Below are 26,816 nucleotides of genomic sequence, written 5' to 3' on the forward strand. Positions count from 1 at the left end.
TTTGCAAGTCCTGCTTCTGCACCCACTTCCCATTTGAGGCTTACAGGCGGGAGGAGGAAACGAGAATAAAGCAGCAAGCACTAAAACATGAAGAGCGCATGAAAGATACAGCAGTTGGTGCAGCCTCTCTATAACCACATGTTTTTAAGAGGTAGAAACTTTTGTAGAGGCGGTGCCCTGCCTTCCCTTGCAAGCTCACCAAGTGTGCAGGCAGCTGCCTGCAGCGCTGGGCAGAGAAGAGCCTCTATCCCTGCCAGATGCTTGCTGCACACCCTGCAAACGCAGAGAGGGACGATGCCACCTCTCGGGCCGCTTTGCTGGAACATCCCTCACCCTCCCGTGATTGCAGGAGGATTGCAGTACAAGCTCTTGCCTCGCCTTTTGCATTTTTAAGCCATAAAACTCACAGGCAGTATTTCATTGAAAAACATCAACTGCAGGCAGACTACCTTCATTGTAATGTACACTACATTAACATGATACTAATAAAACACAGTTCCTACTTTTAAACCAGCCTGCTCACACCCTGCCTCCCCTCCTTCCCTCACTAATGTCTCAGGGGACTGAGGACACTGTTGCTCAGTAAAATGACAAGACCAGAGAGTTACAGAACGGGAAGTTTATGGTGATTAAACCTCCTACGTGACAGCAGTGAGTCCTACTGCCCAAGAGGGGACAATGACCCACCAGACGCAGAACCATGCCCTTGGCCCCGAGGAGGGAGCACGGGAGCCTTCCCAAAGCCGCTCCAAAACCTCACCATCAGAACTGCTGTGAAAGGCACCCACCCGAGCACCAGCTTTGGATACAGGTGATACATCCTGAAAAATTGTGAATTTCTTGTTTATGACAGACATCTAAATGCTTGGAAAAAGGAAACAGCCACCTGCCTTTCATGCAGTGGTATTTCACCCAGACAAGAAGGGCACACATACAAACTCTGATCTACAAAGCCTTGATCTGTGCAACAAATATTAACACAGTACAAGCCAAAGGAACTCCTTTAAGGCCTCCCTGCATTTAATTACCTTGAAGTCTACATGAGTTTCAGTGCATTGACATTTACTCACACACCCCCCCAACCCATTTCTGCAATATAGGCACAAGGATAGAGAATTTAAAACATTTTGTAAAGATGCAGCACAGCAACACACATTCTTTTAATACCCAATGACAGATGAGTACTGATAAGTTTAAAACCAAAACCTAGGTTAGATCGCATGCACTAGGCACCACTTTGGGGGACATGGCAATGCCACGATCCTCCCAACAGGTCCCCTGTTTGGAGCGATACCTGCCTTGCAGGAGCCTGTCCCTTTTTTTTTTTTTTTTAAACAAATTTGCCCAGGTGCAATTAAGTTCAAGTCATAGTCATTTCAAATCTCAGAGGACACAGCTGCTCTGACCACCTGCAAGCATCATCAGCAGAACTCCACAGACTTGCCAGGAGAGCACGTAGTTGCAGGTGGGAATTAGGAGGGTCAAACCTGACCACAGGACCTGAGCTCTAGGCAGGCGGCGGAGGATGAAATCCTGGCCCCACCAAAGCCAGAATCCCCCCCACCCAAGATATCCCTTGACATTTTATACAATAAATGCAGAAATGCAAATGTCAGCATGCCTGTAAGGAAAGCACTTTAAAAGCATTAACAGTTGCAATGTGGTCCACTGTTTTGCTCCTTTCCCTGCCAAACAAGCTGCTACGGACTTTTACATATCCTGAGACCATATCCTTTCAATAGAGCTAAATACTGTGTTCAGCTAAAAAGTGCAGTGAAATTGGGGGTTGTAGTGCTACATTTTCAACAGAAATACATTTCCTTGACATGTCTGCAACACAGTTACTACTGCACTTTGATACTCTATAAACATTTTCCACTGTACATGCATCAAATACAAATGGATTTAAACAAAGGGAAAGCAACTGCTTACTTGTAATGCACAGGGACAGAGGGGAAAAATTAAGAAAAGCAAAATAACAGCTAAGTAAAAAGTAAGTGTTCAAAGATTCTACTTAATTAAAGAAACTACAAAGATTCTACTAGTAGAAAGACACTTTAGATGCAAGACTCCTAACCCAATTGTGCTCCTTTAGCAAGATGTGCTTTTGCAAACGGAGCCATCTCCCCTTCACTCGCTCACCAATCCCGCTCATCGGGCACGGTGCCAGAAACACAGCTTCTTTGGTATCTTACTACTTTGTCTTGCAAACAGTTACTTTGGGAAGGGAAATATCTCTCTGCAGGCTTTTAAATGCACCTTAGAAATTAGGGTTTCACTTAAGGTATTATTAAATAAGAGCTACTCTGAAGGAGGACGAAATCTAGTAAGAACCCTCCCAGCTGCGCTGGGCTAATTGAATTTGATGACTTACATTTCCTAATTACGCCTCCTGTACCTGAGGCAGCACATGCCCATGTTTCACCGCATCCAAGCCAGCGCCTTTTGCAGACCAGCAGCGATGCTCCCGAGGGGTTACGCACCAGAGCATCTGAGCTCTGCCCTCCTGCCTGCACTAGGCACCACTTTGGGGGATGTGGCAATGCCACGATCCTCCCAACAGGTCCCCTGTTTGGAGTGATACCTGCCTTGCAGGAGCCTGTCCCAAACCCGGTGCCGCACAGAGCAAAGAGCAGCAGCACGACTGACGGACACAAGGCAACAGCAGCCCGTTTCCAGACTCGTGTGGGAATAGGGAGCACGTCTGCTGGAATAACAGCCAAGAGTCGATGATACAGCAGACTCCAGTATTACTTTATAGTCAGCCTAATGGCTTTTCCTTTCTCTGCACAGTACTACATAACTTCACTGCCATACAGAAATAAAGGGAAATACTGAAATTTATAAAATAACTAAATGGAAACTATTACCTCACCAGATGCTATCAACACCATCAGAGGTGTGGAAGTAACCTGACAGCTTGTAACTGCAGCGCTCCCAGACAAAGGCGATGCCAGAGCCCACGGGTACCTGCAGGACCTGCTGCAAACAAAAGGCGAGCCTTGGGCTGGAGCAGGGGTCATTCGTGGAAAAGTTAAATGAAAACGACTTAATGCACTCCTGCCACTGAGGAGCTGAACTTTGTATTTCCTTGGCAGCTGGTTCTGGTTTTGGCTGCTGGGGCTGCTGCCCCACCGGGGAGGACATCGCTGCTGCACAGGGTGGCTGAGCCTCCCCAAGGACCACAATCCCAGCCTCACCAAGAGGGCTCAGCTGTAGGCATGCCATGCCATCCAGCCTGGGAGGAGGGAAATGATGCCTGCACCATGTGGCAAGCATGGGGGAAACTGCCAGGAGCGCCTCACCTAAGAGCAACTGCCCCTGACTGCAGCATCGAGCCCTTGGTGCATCTCCTGCAAGCATCCTGGAGAAAAAGAAGACGCCCTAAAACTTGCTAGTTATGTACCCCCATGTAAGGAAGACAGCTCAAGAGCTCCTTGTTCATTCCTCATGATCACTTGGTTACACTTAGGAAGACCAGAGACAAGCATATATTGTACAGCAAGTTTTTTAGCTTCTTCAGTAGGAAGGGTCTTCTGCTGGCTGCTGTTAACTCCACACTGCACACGCTTACAGATCTGTGGGTCAAGCTATAGAGTGGAAACCTGGCAAAATAAAGACTGCTATATTCTTTGTAGATGTTAGCGTCATTTTTAAAACTTGTCTCTATCTACTGCTGAATATTTTTGGTGTCCTAAAAGCGGTAAGTGCTCAAGTGGAAAGGTAGAAAGTCTTTTTTCCTACCTGTTCCGGCTAGTGACAGAAAATTGTAACTGTAGTTACACAACAGTAAAGAGAAGCTGCAGAAATGAATACAGCCTGCAAGGTCAGAGCAGAAGGAATATGATATTTTGTTTGGCCTGTTTCACATCCATCTTCCACTTCAGCAGAGTAACAGGTTGAAAAGAGGACAAAGGTAGGAAGCGTGTCTCCAACGCACTGGAATACACCAAGTCTTTTCAATACTCACTTTGCTCTAAAGGAAGAAATACAGCTTCGCCTTCAGAGACTGCTCGTTACACTGACCAGAAAGATGATGCTCCTGAAAAACCTAACGCAGTTAGCAGACATTAATTTATAAAGGCATGATCATTTGTTCAGAATACAGATAACACTCCATGCTCTTTCAGTTACAGATAAAGTGGTGATGCTAAAATGCACCAAACAAGTGACAGATTTCATAGACAAAATGGATGTCCCTAATAAGTAAAAGCAGTTACATAATGAACACACAGAATTAATAATTTTCAAAAGCCTTATTTTCACAAAGCTGAAACAGTTGAGCCAAATCATTAAGCAGCTCATTTGCACGCTAAAAATAAGTGATGCCCAGGAGCAATTTTAAGAAAGTGTCACTAAATGTCCCGAAAGCCTGCTCTCACATGTGAGAAAGAACACTACATTAGATTAAGGATCAAAGATAACAGATTAAGTTAATTGGTGTAGAGGGGAAATTAAATCAGATATAAAAGCCAAAACAATTATAAAAAGTAAGTTTTAGTGCAATATATCAGAAGTTAAGAGAACTTACAAAAGCAAAGGGACCTTGTGAAAAATCTCTGGATAGCAGAATGAAGATTTACAAGGGCCTTCTTATTTCTACTTTGCTTCCCTACCTTAGGAACAATGGGAATAACAACCGTGGTGCTGATTTATTACTACCTGGAAAGGGTGAAGTTTTCAATATTCACACCAAAAAGGTAGAAGTACTGAATAAATACTTCTGCTCCACATGGGAAAAAAGCCAATTAAATATTCAGATTGTATTATGGAGAGTAATTTTCATCCCAGCCGTAACACAGGAAGACATTAAACAGCAGTTATCAAAAAGCGCTTTTAAAACAGCAGGTCAGGACAATTTCCACCTAAGGAAGAGTTCTGTAGTGTTCATAATCCTTCACAGCCTAACGGGGATGCCAGAAAAACTTGCTAAATGACCGGGGAGTAATAAGGAATTGCAGGATAAAACAATTAATACCAATCAGCGTGTGTTTACCGAAAGTCAATCTTGTCTAGTTTGATACAGCTTTGGATGAAGGGGTAACTCCAGTCAATAGCAGCGATAGCACGGATGCACCAGGTTAAGGTGTATACAAGCGGATACTGCTGCTGGTATGCAAATAAAACGTTTTCACACACCTCAAGACCTGATAAGAATGGAAATCACTGCCCAACGGGCGTGCTTCAAACAGAAACCCACCGGTGCGAGGTCACAAGTTTCACGCCCACAGCCCGAGAGCACGCAATTAATTATCCCTGGTCAGTGACCGGGGCGTGAAACCGTGAGCAAACCCGGTCACGGGCAGGGGGACGGCGCAAGAGGTGCAAGCGCCCAGCGCACACGGCCATATGGCCACCGCAAAGGCCGTGCGGCTGGCACAAGGACCCCGGGCCACGGCCAGAGGACGGGCCATCTGTTTAGTTTTGTAAACCGAGCCACCATGAAGGATCACCGTCTGCACGTGGGCTCTAACCGCACTCCTGCGGCCAAAGGGGGACCTTTGGATGGACAAGCCGGGGAGCTCCGTGTAGGGGCAGAGAGATCCACCATCCCGGCACGCGCCGCTGCCGCGGCTGCTCTCCAGTACCACATCCGCGGCACGGAGAACGTCCAGTGGTCGCAAAGCGCTCGGAGAGGACCCACTAGGACGAAGGCGTAATTTCCAAAACCTCAATCAAAGCAGCATTCACGGAGCTCGGTCTGTTTCGCTGATCAAAGAGAAGATTTGAAAGGCCTTCAATCATGTCTGCAAAGACCTACACAAGGAATAGAAATTCGGTAACAAGCTCTGACAAAATACAGCGTACAGAAGCTGAATCCAAACCAGGAGCCGTGGTTGGTGTAGGGATAGTGGTTTTATTTTTAAAAGGAAGATAACTTATCATTTAGATAACTTAGCAAGGATTGTGTTAAACTCTTTCCCTTCTTTGCAGCCCGAGCGGAGGGCACCCGTGGCTCGGCAGCGAGCAGCCCACCCCCAGTGCAGACAGCATGGGTCTGGGAGAAGGCGATGGGCAAAAGGCTGAACCCGGGAGCCTACTGCTAGTCCGGGCACCGGAAAACACTGACAGACAAACCGCGACTTCACAACTTTTCCTCCTTGTTCAGTGAAGGGGAAGAAGATACAGAGCTTGGTGAGAAACTACGGCACTTTTCAGACAGTGGCTAATGCCAGTGCAAATGATGTAATTTTAGGAACAGATGAGTCTGAAAATCTTGACTAAAGAGCTTTTGTCTTTAACTTTTTTTTTTAATTGCTGCCACACATCCCCACGCAGGCAGGAGTACGCTCACAGAAACAGATGACGTACTTGGTTTACTACTGACAAATGGATCAATTTTCTCTTTGCGGGTAGTAAAAGGCCTCCCTGGAAAAGCTTGTGGCTATTTAGGACAGACAAGGTGGTTAAAGATATCTTACAGTACCACTTACTCGCCACTTCTGCTGGTGTACTTAGCAAACAGGAACGATCTTGAATGAAAGCACACAGCATCTGCAATAGGTATTTTAGCACGTCCGAGGGATGGGGTAACTGGGGAGGAGCAGTGTGAATGGTAGAGTTCACTTGGGAGGGGGCGGGGGGCAAGGCGGCTTGGGAAACACTGACGTATTGTCTTTCCATTACTAAAAATTACACTTTGTGAAATAGCATTAGATCATTTTAAGAGGTTTATATAAGGACACTGAAAAACAAGTCCTTTTGCAAATTCTATTTTTTTTTTTAATGTCTCCCTCCCCTTTCTATTTCCACTATGCATCAGGTTGTGAAAATCCAACATGCAATAAGTCTAATGTTCCCAGACAGAGGAGACCAACCCCGACTCAAGTTAAATCTTCCAGCTGTTCCCAGCTCCTTCTCTTCTCTCCATCTGACAGGCTCATAGCAGCGCCTTAATTACTTGTTTAGGAAGGATGTGACATGTTCCAATTTAATACATTTAGCCCTTCTTAGAGCAAATGTAGAATTAAGCCTCAGTATGCACTTGACAGATCTCTTAGCAACTAGAGTGCAATCAGCCAACAATGGATGATTCACAGTTTTAGCAAGAGTGTGCAGAACAGCCTGCCAAAAGTCTGAATAAACTCACATTGCTAGACAATATGGTAAAATGTACCCTGATCTCTTTTAAACTATTATATCATAGAGGAAAGTTAAACTGCACGCATTCCAGCAGGTCGCCCGAGTCTGGAAATACAATTGAACTGCAACATCTCTATTTTATGATAACCGAGACTTTTTGGTGGTTATTTCCACTTAATTAGGATAATTGTACCTTTCAGAGGAAACTGCTAAAATCCATCAGTTTGTGTAAATAAGGGATGACTTACTCCATTTCCATTCCTCTGAAATGGGAAAAGGAAGAGTCTGGAGGACGCTAATGGGGGTATAGTTTATCCAGAGTCACACTGACTAGAAGACAGGCTTAATCTCACACCCACTGCTGCAGGGCCCATTGGCATTTAAAATATTTAGAGATCTCTGCGCAATCCATGAGTCAGAGGGGAATAGCAGGAAGCAGCACGAGAGAGTGCACATATCCATCCTGATGCATTGCTATACTCCCTTCATCACCCTCTGAAGCCTAGCTAGGGACCAGGCTGCCACAACAGACAAGCTTGTTTGTATTTCTACAGCCAAATTTCTGCCTTCATTGACCAGTTTCAGTCCAAGCTTCAGATTTTGCTTTGGAAGAGTTTTCTCTCTGCTCTCCATGTGGGTATCTTCATACACAAAAGCAGACTCAAGCAAATCCCTTACGAAATACTGCTGAAAAAATAAACAAAACCGGAAGAGCACTGCTGGGATTAGTCCCACGCAGCAAGAGCACCGAGTAGCAGTGGGTAAGTCACAGACCCTTCCCTTTCAGCTGCAACCATGAATCACGACTAGAGCTTTTCCTGGACACCAGAGTGAAACCTCTTGTGAGCAACAGGGTCTGGTCCCAGGAGAGGGGGACAGCCCTTCCCCAGCATCATCTGAACGTTTTTACAGTGAAGAATGCCTTTGGATCTCTGGCACAAACTTCAGCTCCAGGGGTCTGAAAAGCTGTTCACTCTATTTTATGGCGATTTATCCATTGCATCTGCTCCTATCTCACATTTTTTACTCTGTTTTTCATCATCCCTTGCCCGAGACATCAACATTCACAGCAGAAGAGAGCTGACACTGTTGTCCTTTCTACTTTAACTGCCTCAAGCCACTGCTCACTTGGTACCCAATTAAACAAAACCCTATTTAAAAATACAGACATCTTAGCCACCTTTCTCTGCCCTCTTTTCAGCGGGCCTTCTCCTCCAGCTCTCCCTCGAGGTGGGAGACCCACCCTTAGCTCCATCCAGGCACCATGCAAGTGCTCTGACCCCGCATCGCTCCCAGGGAAGAACAGCATCGTCCTTACAGACCAGGCGCAGACCCACAACGATGAAAAGCTGCAGTATGCTAAATCTGTTTACCATTTCAGCAACGTGCCATGGCACGTCCACGCTGCCTCAGCCACCAGCAGCCTGGGGATGCCTCCCATTGCAGGCAGGAGCCTCCTCGCTCCGGCAGCCTCGAGCAGCCCTCTTGCAGGTAAAGCAGATACGCTCAGCTAAATAAGTAGCTTGCTTTGGCACGGAAGAGCGGGGCGCCCAAGTCGGTTGGCAGACTTCGTCTCTGAAAAGGGGGTTGTAGTCAGGGAAAGGAATTTGAACACATTAAGCTCCACGCTGTCTTTAGTACTAGGGTAGTCACAGGTTTCCACTCATACGGGCTGACGACCCGTCAAAGCAAAACAAAGGCAGCAGGGGAGGTACAGCAAGTGTTGGGAAGATGCATGAAGTGCAAAAATACCATAGCTGAGAGTTTCTGTAAATGCACAAAGACAAAAATTAGGCAGGTAAAGAGAGGAGCAGGTACAAAGTAGAAGGTGCTTATACATTTATTGCTTTTGTAAAGAGAAGCTTCCTATTGACAACACTCTCAATAGACAAACCAGAGCCTAGGAGATTTTTCCATCTATTTCCATAAGGATTAGATCAAAGGGCTGAAAAGAATGTGAGCAGTGGGGCCGCAGGGAGCTGGGGCACAAGCGCCTTGGTCGGGCAGGGAGCCATGGGCGGGAGGGGGATCCGGCGCTCGACTTCAATCAAGCAGCAACGTGTGATCTGTGCCATGTACTACCAGCATCATCACATACCGCCAGCTAAAAAAAGCACCATTACATCTAGAAACAAAATACACCGGGGACTGGTTTTGCCTCTGCTCTGAGCAGGCTATCCTTTGCCTGGCGGGAGGCGGATGGGGTGTCATTTCTTCCATCCCCGAGTTGCTCTGCTGCGGCTCTTTTGGGAGCTCTAGTACCGCCTCGGCTGCAGAGAGCGTGCGGTGGTATTTCTGCTTTGGGGAACTCAGTGTTACTCAATGGCTGACGTGAATCCCCGCATCGTACAAGGCAGCGGAGCAGAATTCCCTCACTCCCTGTTTTACCCTATAAGGGCATTCGATGATGGCGCTACGAACCTGTGCCTTCGCACAGATTTTCTGCAGCTGCTGCAAGCCCAGCAAAGCCAAGCCCAAGTTTGGATTCTTGCATGTTGTGATAATCAGCTGGGGTTCGGAAAATCCTTCAAAAAATCTAATGTTCTGGCAACTTAACAAGGCTTCTGAAAAAATAACAGTTTAACATCTGGAACAAAAATACTCTGAGGAAGTCCAAGACCAACACAGCACAGAACATTTTCCCCCTGTAACTGTTACTGTACAGCACTTCCTTGTCCCCAGCTCAGTGAAACTGGAACGTTTGCATCAAGATGCTGAAACATTTTATTGGAAGTCATGCAGGAAGGTAGGAAGATAAAGGGCTATTCATACACTTGAACATTTTTTTTAATTTTCTGGGGTTTGTTTATTTTTATTCCTGTCCCATGAATTTCCTCAGTCATTTAATACATCTTAATCTTCATCAATATTTAACTCTGCAGCAGAAATACTGCATACTTTGTTTTCCCATTTAACTTGAAAGTAGAGGGGGGAAAAAAAACCATCTATGGGAAGAAGAAAAACAGCCGGTTCTAAAGGAAACAACTTTTCCTTTTCCACAAGATGTCCTGGAATAGAGTCAGGGAGAAGGATGAAACAGAAAGGTAGGCAGCAAGCACACCATGCTATTTCAGCGAGTTAGCTGGGGTCATCATTTAGGACACTTCTTCCTACCTCTGGGTCCCAGGTTTAACACCCGCCTAAGATCAAGGCCAAAGATATTTCTCAACGATGGACTAAACTCTCAGCAGACATTAGCATGTAAGAGCAGTTCCCTGCAGTAATAAAAAACCTGCAGTATCATTCAAAATGAGCAAGTAACCATATACATATCTCATTACATACATTATGTATATATATGCACATCTACACATATATATATATATGTATAAGAGCGTTTCAGCTGGGGATGGGAATGCTTAGTGAACTTTTGCAAGCTAAGGGAGATCTCTCATCACTTTCAATCTTTCCTGGAATAGCAATTTCCCATCATACAGACAGGTTTGTAAGAAACTGCCCAGCACAGAGCAGAACCGATGTAACCCCGTGCTAACAGAGATGCTCCACAGGACACTGCCTGGCTCACTGTACCACACTAGAGCCTCCAACAGAAAAACAACTACTTTTGCGTTTCCTTTGTCTCTTACTGAAATCTGAAAGTTCAGATCATGTCCTGCAACATCTGATACCTAATCTTCCACCCCCCTGCTCTGCCAGGGAGCAGCACCTGGAGCAGTGCTTGTGCCTGGGACACCAGCAGTCTCCATGCATATGGTTAAAAATAAAATTAAGGAAGTATCAGTTAAAATGTATGGAGGGTTAAACTTTTCAATCAGTGTTGGCTATGAAATGCTACATGGTTTTTTCCTTGAAAAAAAAAAGAGAGTTGCTGTGTTTGGACAAGCTCATGCTCTGGCCTCTATCAAAGTTACTGGGGTTCATGCTAAGGCGAATCAGACCCCATATCCCACTACTGCAGCATTACAAACAGCGGGGAGCTCCCTGCACACTGTCACCCACCAGTGTCCAAAAGAAGTTCCTGAAGAACCTGTGCACACCCTCAGCTCAGCCAGAGAAACCAGGTACAACAGAGCTGCTCTAGACCTTGGATCCAAGAGGAAGCAAATGCAAACCCAGAATACATTTTTATTTCCATGTATTGCACAGATGATTTATACACTTTAATCCTGGTGCATGAAGCTGTCCTGCAAAGGGGACTTGGACCTAGCAGAGCGCAGGAGCTCAGCACTTGTATCATCCCTCCGCATGACTATTTTGAAGGAATTCCGCTAACGCAACAGGACAGCAGAGACAGGCCCTGTAGTATTCAGGTTTGTGAATGTGTTTGGACGTGGTCTGGCTCAGCGGGGGGGGACGATGCCACGCAAAGCTGTGTTGTGCAGGAAGCCACGCGGACTACAGCGCCTCGGGACCCCTCTGGATTAACTGCAAAAACAGACAAAACCTAGTAAATCTCACGTGCGGGTACACCTCCCGAAAACATAGAAATACTGAGAAGAGCCCTGACAGAGCCACCTGCGGAAGGCTCAGATTACAGAACCAAGATGTAATTGCATCTCTCCATTCCCACTTGCAGCTGAAATCCAGAGTCACATCAACAAACACTTGGCACATAAAACAACAGCTTTCAAGTGCTCTTACAGAAATTAATGGCTCCATCCCACACCTCTGCAGCTCAGGGGGGTCATTATCTGCTGTGGATGGACAGAAAATGGCGCGTCTCTGCCAGGCAGCTTGGCCAAGGGAAGCTACGGGTGCTCCTGGGAGCCCCTTTGGGAGCAGGGGAGCTCCCGGCTCCCCACCGGTGCTTTGCCACTGCCTGGGGCCCCGGCACACGGCACGGCAGTGCCAGGGCATGGCTCTCTGGTGACACAGCTCTGCTTGAGCAGAGCCGGCGAGCGGGAGCCCGGCCACCAACCGGTGGCTGCAGCGGGTAGAGAACCAAAATGCCTTCAAACGCTAAGGAACCGAGCGACTGAGAGCCACAAAACTCATGCTAGAAAAGAACCTGCACCCACCGTTTTGTTGCTCTGAACACGGAAAACCCTACCCAATTAAGCAAAAAGCAAACTTGAACAGACAGGAAGAACTGAGACCAGAAGAAATAAGCGCTGGTTTTCAGTAGGCTCCTCACAGAATGGGAGGTCTGACCAGCTATGCTAGCCTTTCTGATGGTTTATTTGTTCATTTAAGATTTTCCCTCTCAATCAGAGCAAACAAGATCAACAGGTACTTCAGAAAGAGTGCAAACAAGCTTTTTAAATGTAGCCTGGAATTTTTTCCAGGCTCATGAGATTTATACCGAAATGCCCCTCTCCATCTAAGTTATTCCTCTTTTCAAATACAAATAAGACCCATCAAATCTTCTCTCACTTAAAAGCAAAAAAAACCCTAGACCCTGCAAAACCCAATACACAACTCTTCATCCCTGCCTTGAAGCAGAAGTTGGATCAACAACTTAATGGCCTGTGTGGACACACCGCCGCACCCCTTGGGGGAATCGCAGAAGCATTTCTCCAGCGCAGAGCCGACTGCCACCAAGGACCCTGGCACAAAAGGTTTCCAGTGGGTCTTTGGAAGTGTTTGTGGCTGAACACCTACTTGAGAAACCACTCCTCTCCCCCTACACACATAGAGTTGTGATCCAGGGACAAAAACTCAGCCAAGCAGCTGGGGCTCCTGTCTCAAACCTGCTGCATCATTCTATGGGCTTCCATTCTCCATCTTCTGGGTTGCCATTTCCTCATTCCCTAATGAGACCCATACAGCTACAAACCATACAGGCTTTGCAAAAGGTTGCAAGAGTCCATCCTCTATCTTTCATGCTGTCTACACTAAACCTTTTTAGAGGGCAGCAGAGGACAGCAAGAGGTCTACCCTCCTACCCACAGGCAGGATGAGTGCATCCCACAGATGCACACCTACCCTGCTCTCCAGGACTGGAAAGCCCCCAGACTTCCACACAACATATTCTAACGCTGCACTATCCCTCCCATTTTCCCCTAGTATCAAACCTGTATCTTGCTCACTGCAGTTTAACCCCACAACTTCTTACCCAATCTGCCACAGCTAATGCCTCCTTTTCAGCAGCTGGCTGCCCACGGGACACTTCTGCATTTTCACCGTTACACTATGCAGAATGTAATGAATCTTTAATTAAATGGGCTTGATGAGGAAAGTCATTCAAATTAGGCTTCATCAGCAAGACAAAACCCCAGCTGTCTTTCATAAAGGATATAATGAAGCACAGTTTAAAATACCTGGAATCCAATTTTAGCACTGCAGAACACCAGTTCGCAAACCCAGCATTTGTTAGGTAAGCAGGGAATGGCTGAAAGAGAAAAATCTCCAAGATTTTAAAACAATCAGGCACGTTTTAAGCCATACAGCTTTTATGGCAACTCCTTCATAACCCAGGAGCTTCTAACAATCTAGCAGACTTAATGCAACCAGTAGCAAGAACGCAACTGGTTTCACAGGGGTTGTCATTTGCACGTCCAACGTATTACAGAAAAATGGTGCAAGCGCCCTGGGAAAGGCACCTCTGGGAAGCGTACTGTAGCTTCACGGAAACGGAGTAAATAAAGCACACATCGTCAGCACATCCTCAACGTGCTTCTCATCCCTTTAGGATGAGCGCAACACTGGGAGCTTCTCTTGTTTAATCCGCACGAGAGGATTCCTGCGCTCGGTCCTGAATGACTCTTCGCATCGACTTCAGTGGGAATAAGCTACCCTGGATTTCGGAAGAAAAAAAAAAGCACTAACAGAAAGTTAATGAGGTACAAACCAGGTTATGAATGGACCAAAGAAAAAATTCTCCTAAAGCTATTTCCTGCCCTGCTGTGATCGAATACATGCCTTTTAAGGCCTCACCTTAGCCCCCCTCCTTTCTTTAGGCAATGCTTTATTGTACCCCAAGACTTTCTCCACTTTTCTAATCAGTTTCCATTATGTCCTTTTCCTTTAAAGTTTCCCACTGTTACAGCTCCGCCAGGAGCAATAATGCTGAAAACGGCAGCATAGACTGGCTACGGCCTTTTAAATAGTCTTGAAACGGAGCCAAGGTGGAATAAGTCTGCTGGACGGGGGGTTAAAGCACCAGGGCTCTCACTGCAGCGCTTGCATCCCCACTCCTGCCAAGGCAGCTCTGCACACGACAACATGGAAAGTTTTAGAGCGGAGTCTAGCCTAGGCTAAGAAAAAATTCCTGACCTACAAGTTTTAAAAAAGATGTTATGAACCAGGGGGCTGGATTTGGCCCCCTTCAAACCAGAGGGAGACCCAAAGCACAGCACAGAGGCAGACCGGTGCTCAACCCATGCAGTGAGTTTTCCCTACTTCCTCCTCCACTGGCAGAAGCAGGGCAATGCAAGTTTGCTTCGTGTATTCACTTGCTTTTATGTTCAAAACAGAAAACCACCACCCTCATGCACACATACTCTATCACTTCCAATGAACCATTTTACCCACCTTCACACAGTGCTCTCTCAACCACATTCCCACCTCACACTCGCAACAAGCAACCGGCAAGGCTCAGAGCTGGCTGGCAATCTCATGAGACAGGCTTTCACAAGAATTTCCTGCTTCTGGTTCGGCCAGACATACTGCAACAACAGACGCTCTCGCAGTATTTTGGCACCTCCACTCCTTGGTTCAGGCCAAGACCCAGGAATGCAAGAGAAAAAAACCTACTTTTTAATTTTCAGAATTTTAAAATAACTCAGCTCTTCCCTCTGCTGCCGTGGGTGTCTGGTTGGCTTCCACGCTAAAAGACCACCTCCACTGAGATTAACTGAATTTGGAAACTACAGTGCTGAAGGTTATCACCAAAAAAGTTTGCTTCCCAGAAAACAGCTTAGTAAGACACCACCACAGTAGGGCATCGGAGCAGTTTACTCCAGAGAAGCAAGTGTTATGGAAAGAACAAGCGACTGACCTTCCAAGTACGCCGAATTAGGTTTTCCACGAGTCCTGAGGTACTTCCAGCAAGTGTTTCTATCAAGATGACCTAGCTAGTGAAAACTCGTGTGTAGGAGCCTCAGGCAAGACCTACAGATCTTTCATGCATGTTCCTAAAAGTGCAACTCATGATGGACTGAGGAAGCCAAAGTTTCCACATTTGCTGGTCTCTTCTATTGACTTACCATGCAAGCCTGCACTACAGCTGGACAAGGCCATTTCTCAAGCGTGACTAATGCCTCACAGTAAGTACTTCAGATACTTGTAGGCTGCTACAACTCACACCCGTACTTCAGAGAGCATCTTTCTAGGCATCACTGCTGGGTCAATACAGTTCCCACTGACAAATCAGCTTGGGAAAAAGTCTGGAAATTCGGAGTTTGGGCCACATAAAGGTGCACCCAGACAAAGCCCCTCTCCTCATGCCGGGTCTCACCTCGTAGGAGAGCCTGAATGCATGCCCATGCCGCTGGCATGTAATGACCACGCTGGATGCTCTGGAGGGTCCTGGCACCTTTCAAGAGGTGTGACCCTCAGATGTTCTTCTAGTTGTTCACTGGAAATGCAGCTTCCTACAGCCTGTGCCGATACAGGCAGCAGTCACAGCTTAAGACACTTTCAAACACACCTCTCCTACCTCCTGCGTGCGATGGCATGCTCCTCTGCCTCATGCTTAGCTTTCTTACAGCAGCAAAAGCAGGGGAAGTGGGGGCAAGAATACCTCTTGTGAAAAACAAAAACCCCACTCCTAGCGTATAGGCAGCTCAAGTTTTAAGGATGAGTTTAGAAACAGAAGCCCAAATTTCTCAGTGTGAGTGCCTATAGCTGGATTGGGCTCCTCAATCACGCGTAGGCTCAGGAGGAAAGAGCCTGCCTTTCAGAGACGCTGAGCCTGTACTTCCCATTCAGGGCTTTGGCCAGGGGTCAGAGGACACATACCATGGTGTGAGCAGTTATTCAGGCATGTTAAAATACTTTAAGAAGATTCTGCTGCTGATCTCATCTACAGGAGTTATCACCTACACCGGTGCCTGTGCAGGGTTGGGGTTAATGCCTTGCATCAGACAGGGGACGTGTGACAAGGAAAGCTGGCATCAACGGCAACCACCTCATCCTCAGCTCCTCTGGAGTACCTTCCCAAAAAGCTACATGAGCACATCTATTTTCTACTAGGTATAAAGGGGCAAACCTACAGGAAATCTCATTACTCGAGCAGTCACCACATACAGGAGGCATGTCAGATGCTTTATGCATCAACAACGAAGAGAGAGGAGCTTTCCCAGCCCTGAAGAAACATGCAGAAAGCAAGGCACAAAGATTAAGCGTTCTTTAGAGATCCACACTCTACATGGATTTAGTTTGTCCTTAAAACTCATTGCAGGATATATTTAATATTGCTACATGCTGTATTTAATATTACTATGCATGCAAGTTCTATTGTGCTATTAACCACACACTTTTGTGGTACCACACTACAATCTAAAATCTCCCAGTCAATATTTAAGGCTAAGAAACACTTTAAAGCTAAAGCCATATCATCTTGACAAATGTTACATTATGTCAGACTTTCCACTATTGACAAACATGATCACGAGATCAGCTCAGAGATAGTAAGCAAGCAGGCACAGGGCAGGAAAGAGTTTAAGTGCTTTAAACTAAGACTGATTACAGGCTCTGTGTTAAGCACTGTCCCCTTACAGGATTGAGCCCCAGCTACTTATATACTTACATCACAGGCACAAGCCTTGAAGTTAAAAGGAAGTCCCTCTCCTTGAATCCTAACATAACACATAGAATGCACAGCAATTGCCGGTCTTTATCCTTTCACTCCTTCCTGGACTGAAACCATCGGCTAGATCTACACCCAGCTCCCCCACACTCCTCCCTGCTCCAGATCCCACCAGCTTCAGAGCCGGCAGCCAACACTTGCACTTCTCCGATGGACACCTCTAGGCTGTTTCCCACACTGGATGCCTCCCGCTAGTACCAAGGTGGCGGTCCATTCCATGCATTCAAATATTTAACATGACCATCGAGATGTATTTTGCAAGGCTAATAAAATTAAAATGGGTTCTCAGTACCTTCCATACCACTCCCGAAAAGTCCAGTTTGTTACCAGCGTAGTACTTCATGGCAGATGTCGGTATGTGGTGAATCTGCTTTCAGGAATGTAAAACAGAGCACTATTTTTAGATGTGGTCTCAGGATTTATATAAATCTGAATAAGACCTTACACGCTGTTTTATTAGCAGCCTTTTGTTTACATTCCATCCTGGAGAAATACAAAGCCGTTTCTTAAAGTCTTGGGAATACTGCTGCATGTTGGAGTGCTGGCAGACCTTTAGGAGCTCCCATTCAGCTTCTGGTTGTATGCAGCAATCTTGTGAAGAGGGTAAGGAAACTAAGCAAAGTGGAAACTAGGTTAAAATCAGAGAAGCCTGGTGCAGAATTACAAGCAGTGCCTTTAGTCCTTAAGATGAAGCGCAGACAGAGCACATTTCAACTGCACAAAAGCTTTTGGCGGTTTCTAGTGGCTGCTGACATCTGTGCCAAGGTTCCCCTAAGGATGGAGAAATGACAAAGATAAAGCCATGCTTGGGAAATATCAAAGCCAGGACATGAAACAGCAAGCCCCAGGAGGGACAGGACATGCCCACAGCTAGCAGAGGGGACAGTCACAGGAGTATTTTCCCACCAGTACCACAAACCCAGCTGCCTTTGTCAGAGCCTAGATAGGAGTCACCCTTCTTTGTATTCATTTCACCTTCCCTGGCATTTACTTTTGCTACTCGCCAGTCATCCTGCATGGCCAGGACATGGTGCCACAGGAATCCGGGCTGCAGGGGAGCCACAGCTCCAGCTACTGGGTCAGGCAAACCCATTGGGAGTGACTGGCAGCCAAGTGACCAGCACCAAAGCAAACAGAGATGCAGCACAAGAGCCCTTCTTCCCTGCCCGGCAGGCTGTAACACCTACGGGTCCCAGGCTCTCACAGTCCCTCTTTGATCAGGGCATCACCGACACCATGGGTCCACACCAGGCTTCCATGCACAGGGCTGACAGCTGGGATGACTTTTGGAAACACGGCCACAGAAGGGTGCTTACCATCCAACCCTGGCCACAGCAGTTCTAGTCCTGCTCCTGTAAAAGCTCTCCAGTCAGCCCCGCACGATGCACGGCCGGTTCGATGCTCTGCTGTCCGAAATGGCTTTCAGGCTGCTCGTGGCGTTATCTCAGATCACAAGATGGATGCCACTCCTGGCAGCCTGCCATTCATCAAACCCACCTAGAAATGGCTTCTGCTGTCTGCAGGCATAAAAAGACCAGCAGTTCCGCTTGGCAAATTTTTCGTGATTCAATTAGCTGTGAAGCAGGGGTATAAGGGCAGAGTAGAGCAGCACCTTTTCCAAAAGGCTCCTTGCGCTCTGAAAATGAACTACTTCCTACCACCGATGCTGGTATTTTCAGGCTCACTCAATCTATATTAGGCTACTCAGGAAAAGCCTGTCCATCATCTCCACAGCAAACCGGCAGGTTATCAGCTGCCATCAACTGCCCCACGACAACACAGACCCCTGGGCCCACGGGAGACCGTCCTCCCTCCGGCACCTTTCTGCAAAGGCTCTTCTAGGACACTCTCTTCCATAACATTAAGCGTGGCTCTCAATGTATCAAACCTCTCTATGCCAAGTATTCATTGCTAGGCCTTTCTAAGAATCATTTTGCAAAGCTTGGATGGCAATATGTTTTCACAGCTGATGTGGAAAAGCTAGAAACAACATTTCCCAATGAGAAATCTCTGCTTTACAAAGTGTGCACTGTTTCTTAGGGTTAATCTGACTTGCTAAGGGGGGGAAAAATCCTTTTATACTGTTGACAGAAAATATTTCTAACTGTCTTAATGGTGGAATTGTTCCATTTTCTACTATCTGTTCTAGGATGGATATACTGAGGCAAGGAAGAAAACATAAATCAACATCTGACCTCAGAGCACCCATTTCGGGTGCTAGTGATGGCCCATCTTATGCCATCGAACACACTGATTAAGCCTGAAGACAGGCTCCCCTTGCCCAGTGAGATGGAAACACTGGCAAGATCTCCGCGAGGCTAAGGCAGGGCAGCTGCCTCCCAAACAGCAGTCCTTGGACAACTCATGACCTTCAGGATCACGGCAAATGACTTATTATGAGTCTGCTAAACAGCTATCGGTATTACAGCTTATTCATAATACATGAACAGTTTAAGTGGGTCACAGAGACCTGTATATCCAAGTAGCCTGACTCCAACAGCGGTCGGTACTGGCAGCTTAAGGAAAGAATAACAGAAAGAGGACAAGTATAGAGTGCTGCTGCCTCCAGTATATTTTCCCCAGCTTATTGTAACAGGCAGCATACATATTTCCAAAGCCAGATATTGCATCTGGATCAGTATTAAACAGCTATTGATGGATCTCTCTTTCATTACTTGACACCCAGCTGTACTTTTGGCCCCCACCCGCAACATCCTGGCAATGCATTTGACAGTTCAGTTGTGCGTTGCATGACAAAATACTTGCCTCTGCTTGAATTTGCTGCCTGGGTATTTCTCTGGATGTCATCAAGTTTCATACTATCATTCCCAGTTCATTTTCTCTGTACCATTTGAGATATTGTAGAGCTCTCCTGTTTCTCCCCTCCCCTGCCCAAAATAACTTCGAGCTGAAGGCATTTGTCTAATTAGCATCACTTCACGCAGAAGCAGTCCTATACTGCAGCAAGGTCTTCTCGTCCACCCCTACCTTTTCTGCTTACGCTGCGTTTCCAGAATGGGTAACCAGAACCTCACATGGCATTTCAGGTCCAGAGGAATAATCAATTTAAGCCCAGTCAAAAAAAATAGCCTTTCAGCAATCCCGGAGCTATATAGCATTTAAAAGAGTTTTGGAAACACTCATCTAGAAGGGACTGTCCTAACCCAGAGCCCTGTGGTCAAGGCACACTGGTTGTTTTACTGTGTGACAACAAGGTCGCATCCCAGAACAAGAGGAGGATTACAGAAACACTTGCTTTAAGGGTCATAAGAGATTGCTGTATTGCACTGCTGAAGCTCCATTTCACATGGACTGGAGTTTCGCAGTTAGACCTGCCAGCGTCAGTGAACACATGGCACCCAGCACAATGCATGAAGCGCTGGCAAGGGCTCTCACCTACCTACTGTCAGGTCACACAGCCCCCCTTTTCTTCATACCAGCTTTGACAGCATGTCTCTTCTGCCCCAACTGCTTCTCCTCCATTGGTGGGGCTTTACCTTTCAGACAGTTTCCTTCCTTAAACACAGTTGAGATCAAAGGGATCAAGATCAGTGGACAAAGATCAGTAAGGCCAACAGCAGAGTAGTATCTGCTTGACTTCTAGAAACTACACTAAAACCAGTTGTTCTCTGCACACATCTTGAGCTGCTGCAGCCAGGACAAACGTGGAAAAGAGTCTATCGGAACCCTGTGCCACCTCCTCCTCTAACACCCTCTACTCCAGGAAAGCACTACCTTTGGAAGTCTCTGAATACATGTGGCTACAGGAGTCACCCCATATCACCTTGCAAAAAAACCAGGCAAACTTGTAAAAGACTTCAGTGCTTACTGGAAAAATACAGTATCCAATCCATATCATCCTCCATCAGCATCTATTGTTTCTATCAGTTTCTATATGCCTCTCAACAGCACTGCTCACTTCAGTTTTAGCTACCACACTTCGCTAGCACAGGCACTAGTATTCCCATCACAGGCTTGTAACAGATACCAAGCCATGAACTAGTACATTAAACTTCAGTGAATACCTAGTGACTAGCAATAGCCACACCATCTCTCCTCTGTACAGTGTTGGAAGAACATGAGGTACTGGAGATTCATCACTTTTACTGTTTTAAGCACAGTGATGACAGGCACACTGAGCTATCTGGGCAGATGAAACTCTCCAAAGCACTTGTACTGTTTGCAAAATTAACTCCTGTAGGACTGGTAGATGTCTCTCACCATTACAGAGAAGCACAGTCTGGAGTTTACTGCTAAACATGTAAAGTATTTTTAAAAACATAGGTTGCTATTTCTGGACAGCAGGCCAAAAACTAGCTCCACCTCTAAAACACTTGCCTTTCTAGCTTGTGTTTACATGGAGATGACCATCTGCATGGCTGCTGGTCTGTGACTCAAAGGACATCGACCATACTGAAGTGCAGACACGTATGCACAAGCAGGATTCTTGTCCTGTAAGATCACCCTTTCTATGAGATGGGATTCAGCTTCCCTGACAGCTCTTATATTAAGCTTCAGAAAAAGAAACGAGAAATCCAAAATCAATCACAACGCTGCCAATACTGTCCAATTCTGTGGCAGTCTTGTTTCAGTTTGCTTCAGCGGCCAGCTGGGACTGAGCTGAGACAGACAATTTAATCTTGCCAGAGAACTTCAGTTGGCACCCAGAGGCAGACACGGATAGCCAGTTCCTTTACTATTAACATTCATAAACCTTCCAGAAACAAATTGTCACAATTATTTTTTTAAGATAGTGCCAAATACCGAATGTCTACTGAAATGAAAATGAGTTCCGCAAGTCTTGAACAAGCTATTTTTGAAATACTTGCTTGGTTTTGCAATTGACTCAAAATGACAGAAAAATGGCACATTACAGTGTGGTCAGCTGGCTTGTATGTGATCGGTGGCCTTGGATGAATGCAAGACCTGACTCAGGCACATCTCAGCCATAAAATATTTCACTTAATTTTTCCTGAAATAAAAATTCCTCGTACTGCTACGAAAGAGGCAGTAGGAAAAGATATTGTCACCTGATGCTGTGGGCGCATCATTTATCTTCATGCTAGAACTGTGACTGCCCAGCTCTGATACCAAGAGTGAAGCTCTTACACCATAAACTTGATTCATTAGACATATGCTCCTGTAAAAAAAAAAACAGTGTTTTTAAAAAGCAATTAATGATCAGTAATTACTGACAGTAATTTCCTTCTTGGTAGGAACACATTCTCTACAGCCACCAACCTCTGCAAGCCTGACAAACAATGACTTCTACACAGATGTCTGTATTTACTGGGATAACTTCTGGGCAACGAAGACTCTGCTTTGTATAGGTGACTTGTGTTTCAGGTCAGACATTTAATAGTCAGGTCTACATTTTTGATCCAGAAGACTTTTGACAAAGACAGACAAGAAATTCTCTGAAAACTGAACACAGAAGCACAGACACTGTTTGCATGGGCTAATCTGAGCTGCTAAGCTCACCAAATACTCCGTGCGAGTGGAGAATTGCAAGTTAAAGCTTGCTATATGGTCGCTTCCCACAGCATCCTCAGTGGAGTCACGCTGTCTGCAGCAGAGGCTGGGTACCTCTGGATAAACCAGCAAGGGAAGAATAAACAATAATATAGGTAGAAATGAAAGTCTGTATGTCTTTATTTTAATAAAAAAAGTCAGTGTTTAGACCAGTCATGCTTGCTGAAGAGCTGCATGACCTGGTCACCTCACCAAGAGGGACAATTGGAGGCAGTGAGTTTAAGGACACAACTGGCCTTGTTGATCAAATGTGGTTTTGGGAGAAATAGTAACAAACCAGAGGTTCTTGCCTCTGCCACATTTATGTTTCTGCATGAGAAGTAACTATGTTTTACATTGAGCCAGCCTGTCCACTGCCAGAGCTGAGACTCATGTTCTTGAATTAGCATCAAGGGAATCACACTGCAGCATTAGGAGTTTTGTATAAAATAATCAGGACCCTAGAATTGTAGGAAGCTTGGCAAGACGCAGCACTGGGGCAATAAGTAAGCACAATGAACTTGGCACCAGAATGTGGAAAGTACTGTTCTTATAAAGCCAACTGCCAGAAGGGCCTGCAAAGAAACACAAACATCTAAAAGATAATGGGAATAAAAGATTAAGGAATATCTGTTCCACTGACTTATATACGTAGCTAGACAAATAACACTGTGTAAAAGCATGAGACATGTCTCTTCCTAGAAAGTGGAGTAAAGGACCTTGAAACAAGCATTGCACATCTTGTCTCAAGACAGAGTGCTTTACAACAAAAGCTCCGTATCAGCTAAAAGACCCGGCATCACACTGCTCAGAGGAAATGCTAGATTGCTATATAAGCCTGTAAAGCATTAGTTACTGAAGAGTTTAGTGGAAAGAGAAATTACTCAAGTTTTGAGAACTTCAGTGAAGTGACAGACAGGCACCTCCACACACTATTACCAGCAAAGAGCTGCAGTTACCCTGGACCACAGCACAGCCCTGCAGAGGTGCTGTCAGAGGTGTGCCCTGCCAGTGGAGATGCCATCCCAGCTCCCGTTCTTCCCATGGGAAGTACAGTACAGGCCCACAACGCTGCAGCCCAGGAGCACGGTGGGCAGGGCACCTCGGGATGCTGGCTCAGGGGACGAGTACACAGGGGCTTTGGGAGGCCAATTTGGAGGCATGGAGGGCAAGAGAGGGACCTAGGTGGAGAGACATGGAACTGGAGGTGAGCTCGCAGGTGGAAGCATGTGGGAAGCAGAGGAGGGAAAATGAAGATATATGCTTCTTCTGTGCATGTGTGTGTCCTGGCATGGTGCTGGGAGCAGCTGCTGCTTGTGCCATTGGTACAGCATGGGAAACCTCAGCTGGGGACTTCGCTCTCCACACCGGAGCATCTCAGAGGCCAACAGGCAGAAGCAGAGCACGCAGGAGCTCTTCTGCATCACACGCTCTCTGCTCCACCACTCTCAGGAGACGCTGTCAGATCCCACGATGGGCGAGACAGCCCTGCAGTGTGCAACCCTCTCTTTTGCAGAGAGTGTAGGGTGTTGCAGGCTTGTAGGGAGCACAGGATAAAAAAACCCAAACCAAACCTATCGGGCAACCTACACTGGGTGTTACAAACCCACCTTTGAATCTCAAAACCAAAATTCCAGCAGTGACTGTGGTAAACTAGTTTTTACAATGCTTTTAAGTGAGGCGGTTAGCAAAGAAAGATTTAGGTTCAATTGGAAAGTCTGGGCAGAAATCTCTTGGGGAAGGAGCAGGGTAGCTGCAAGCCATGTGTCTAAGTCAGAGCAGCAGAAAAGGCTCTTTTCACATTTTTGAGGAAATGCTTACAGTTATTTGAAACCTTTAACACTTAGCATTTGCACTGAACCATAAGCTCACCAAGGGCTATTTATCACAGCTAAAGGAACAGTGATTAACAAGGTACAAAAGCTGACATCGGGCTCGCACAATAATAGTGTCCACAGGAGGTTAAAAAACAGGCTTTTAATTTGGGTTCTGCCTTTTTTTAATTTTCTGGTCAGCAACTTGGATATTCCTGAGAAACTGGACATAGCAGTTTAATAACAAGGTCTAAATATTGCCTCTGCTAGACAAGCATGAAACCCAAGTTGCTCCTACACTGTCCTTAAAAATTGCTTTACAGTTCTATAGATAGAACCCAATTACAATGAATACAGTCCGCTTATATTGATCTGACCAGAAGCTACTGCCTAACATTTTCATTAAATCTGTGATCACAGAAGCAAAATTAAAAATGAAAAAATACAGTTCTTGGCCTAGCCAATTCACCCAAAGTGTCAGTCCTATTAATGTAGGGTCAGAGCTACATCAGCAATGAACTTTGAGACCAAAGAACCACCTACCCGAACCATGAGGCAGCACTCAAACTGCAAAGCAGATGGAAGGGGCAGAGCCATACCAACATATCAAACTGCTTTTGAAATAGTCTGCTTTAGGATGCTAAAACATCCTTTCTCATGTCTACTGATACTACCATTACGTAGGCTCCTGATACAGGTCTACCTGATGCTGTCCAAAGGATTGTTTTTCAAACTTCTCAATACTGTTTAAGAGCAAACTTAAGTACTGTTTAAGAAACTTGTCTCCTCTACAGGGTGCTTTTCAGTTAATTTATATGTTAATACCAAAACACTGGAAATGAAAGCTAATGCAATATATTAAAGAAAACATTGATGCAGATTCTGATGAGAATTACTTCCTTGCCTTCTGCACCCCATGATGGACATCACCTGTTCGCTCCTGGAGAAAGCCTCCAAGTGAGACACACTTTGTGGAAGATCATTACATTGGGTTCTGCCAATTATATGCTCTGCAAAAGACAACCAAAACACACGTTAAAACTCAGGTATACATCTTACCTGAAGTCTGACTGGTACTTCTCAACTTGTTTTCAGTATAACTGAAAGCAACACATTGACAATGTCTTGCACACTTCCCCTCTAATTTTGAGGTTAGACTGAGAAGATGGTGAAAATGACAGGCTAAAGGAGCATGTATATGGCTCAGTGTAGAATGGGAAAGGTATTCAGGAAAAAACAATCTGACAAGAGGATGGAAAGGTACCTAGTGCCATTCCTATTTTTTGTCAACCTTCATGTAAAGCTTTTGCCCATGTTCACCCACCTGCTGTTTTAAGCACTAAGCAATGACACAGCGGTAACCTCTGTGCTTTCTGTCATAAGCTTTCTAGGCAGAACACCAAAGCTAATCAACATCAAGGGTAAAACACAATAAGGATGTGCAAAGGGGTCAGTGCAAATGTATAAGACCTCCACAATTTATTATGACAGTTTAAAGAACTATGAATTATTTAAAGTGATACTAAAATGTTTAATCTCTTGCCTCTCTAGCAATCAGCAAGTGCTCAGCCTCCATGGAAATTAAACTGATCTTTGCCAGTTGTGCAGGGAGATGCTGGTTTAAGTGATTAGTCAGCAAATACATGTTCTTCTGTACTAATGTGCTATAAAATAAAAACCCCATAACCTGATTAAGCTCAGGAGCTAGCAGAGGCCTTGAATCTGTTTCTCCTGAGCCTAGCTTTTCTATTACTTTGCAACAGACATCATTATCCTACAGAACTGTGTAGGTCTACGGAGGGAGTGGAGGAAGCATCTAGCATTTAGCAGTAGCTACGTAGTATGACCTGAGCCTATGCAATACATGCATAACTTACTAAGCTCTTTTTTCCTTCTATTTTCTCAGAGGCCTCCACCAACTGGCCCAAGAATCATTCCTGTGAGCGGTAAGCTGCAGCTGGGACTGGGCAGCCCAGCACGGGGTGTAAGCTCTAGCTCATATACAGCTGCGCAGCCCTGCAGAAGCTGCAGAAGGTGGGAGGGGGGTGGCAGCTGCGCAGGTGAGGGTGCTCAGCACTGAGGAGCAGGTTACCTGGCCCAGCACAGCTGGAAGCTCTGCAGAAGCACCCCTGTGGACAAAGCCCTGCCACCCAGCGAGCAGATTCAGGAAGAAGTACCCAGAGATGCTCAAAAGGCAATTAAGAGGCTTCTCCAATGCTTGTTGGGAGGATGGGATTTGACAAACATACTCCTTTGCTGCTCATCCCCTGTCCTCGCTGCCAAAGGACTGCCTATCCTCCTACACCACAGGAATGCAGCCCCACAAGTTGTCCCCAGTGGGTCTTGGGGTGAGGAATAACAATACTCTTGGGTGGAACCAAGGAAGGAACCACAGTGATCTCTTCTGCAGCAGCTCCTGAAGCTTTCCCAGCACCAGCTATCCTCCCTTTCCTACGCAGCAGCTGAGAAGCCAGGTCACTGTGGGTGCATTTTGCTGAGCTTTTGGGTTTCCATCTGTCTGCATAAGCACAGAAATGGTGGAAATGCGGTTTTGTGCTATCTCGAGCACATTAAGACAACTTAGGCAGCAAGAGCAATGTGCTGATGAGAGCTCTTCTCAGCAACTAAGCCTGTTGTGTTCAGAAGGTGACGTGAAGAGTTTATACTAGAGGAATAAACAAGTGAGAACATAGTGC

At 45.9% G+C, this 26,816-nt stretch overlaps 1 protein-coding gene across 1 annotated transcript in view; it reads right to left on the bottom strand.

Annotated features, from left to right (window-relative positions):
- The window catches only part of DDAH1 (dimethylarginine dimethylaminohydrolase 1), a 59,873-nt gene that overhangs the window by 27,361 nt on the left and 5,696 nt on the right, over window positions 1-26,816 (bottom strand). The gene's annotated exons all lie outside the window — the stretch shown is intronic.

Source organism: Pelecanus crispus, chromosome 5 (assembly GCF_030463565.1).
Source record: "Pelecanus crispus isolate bPelCri1 chromosome 5, bPelCri1.pri, whole genome shotgun sequence".
NCBI lineage: Eukaryota > Metazoa > Chordata > Aves > Pelecaniformes > Pelecanidae > Pelecanus > Pelecanus crispus.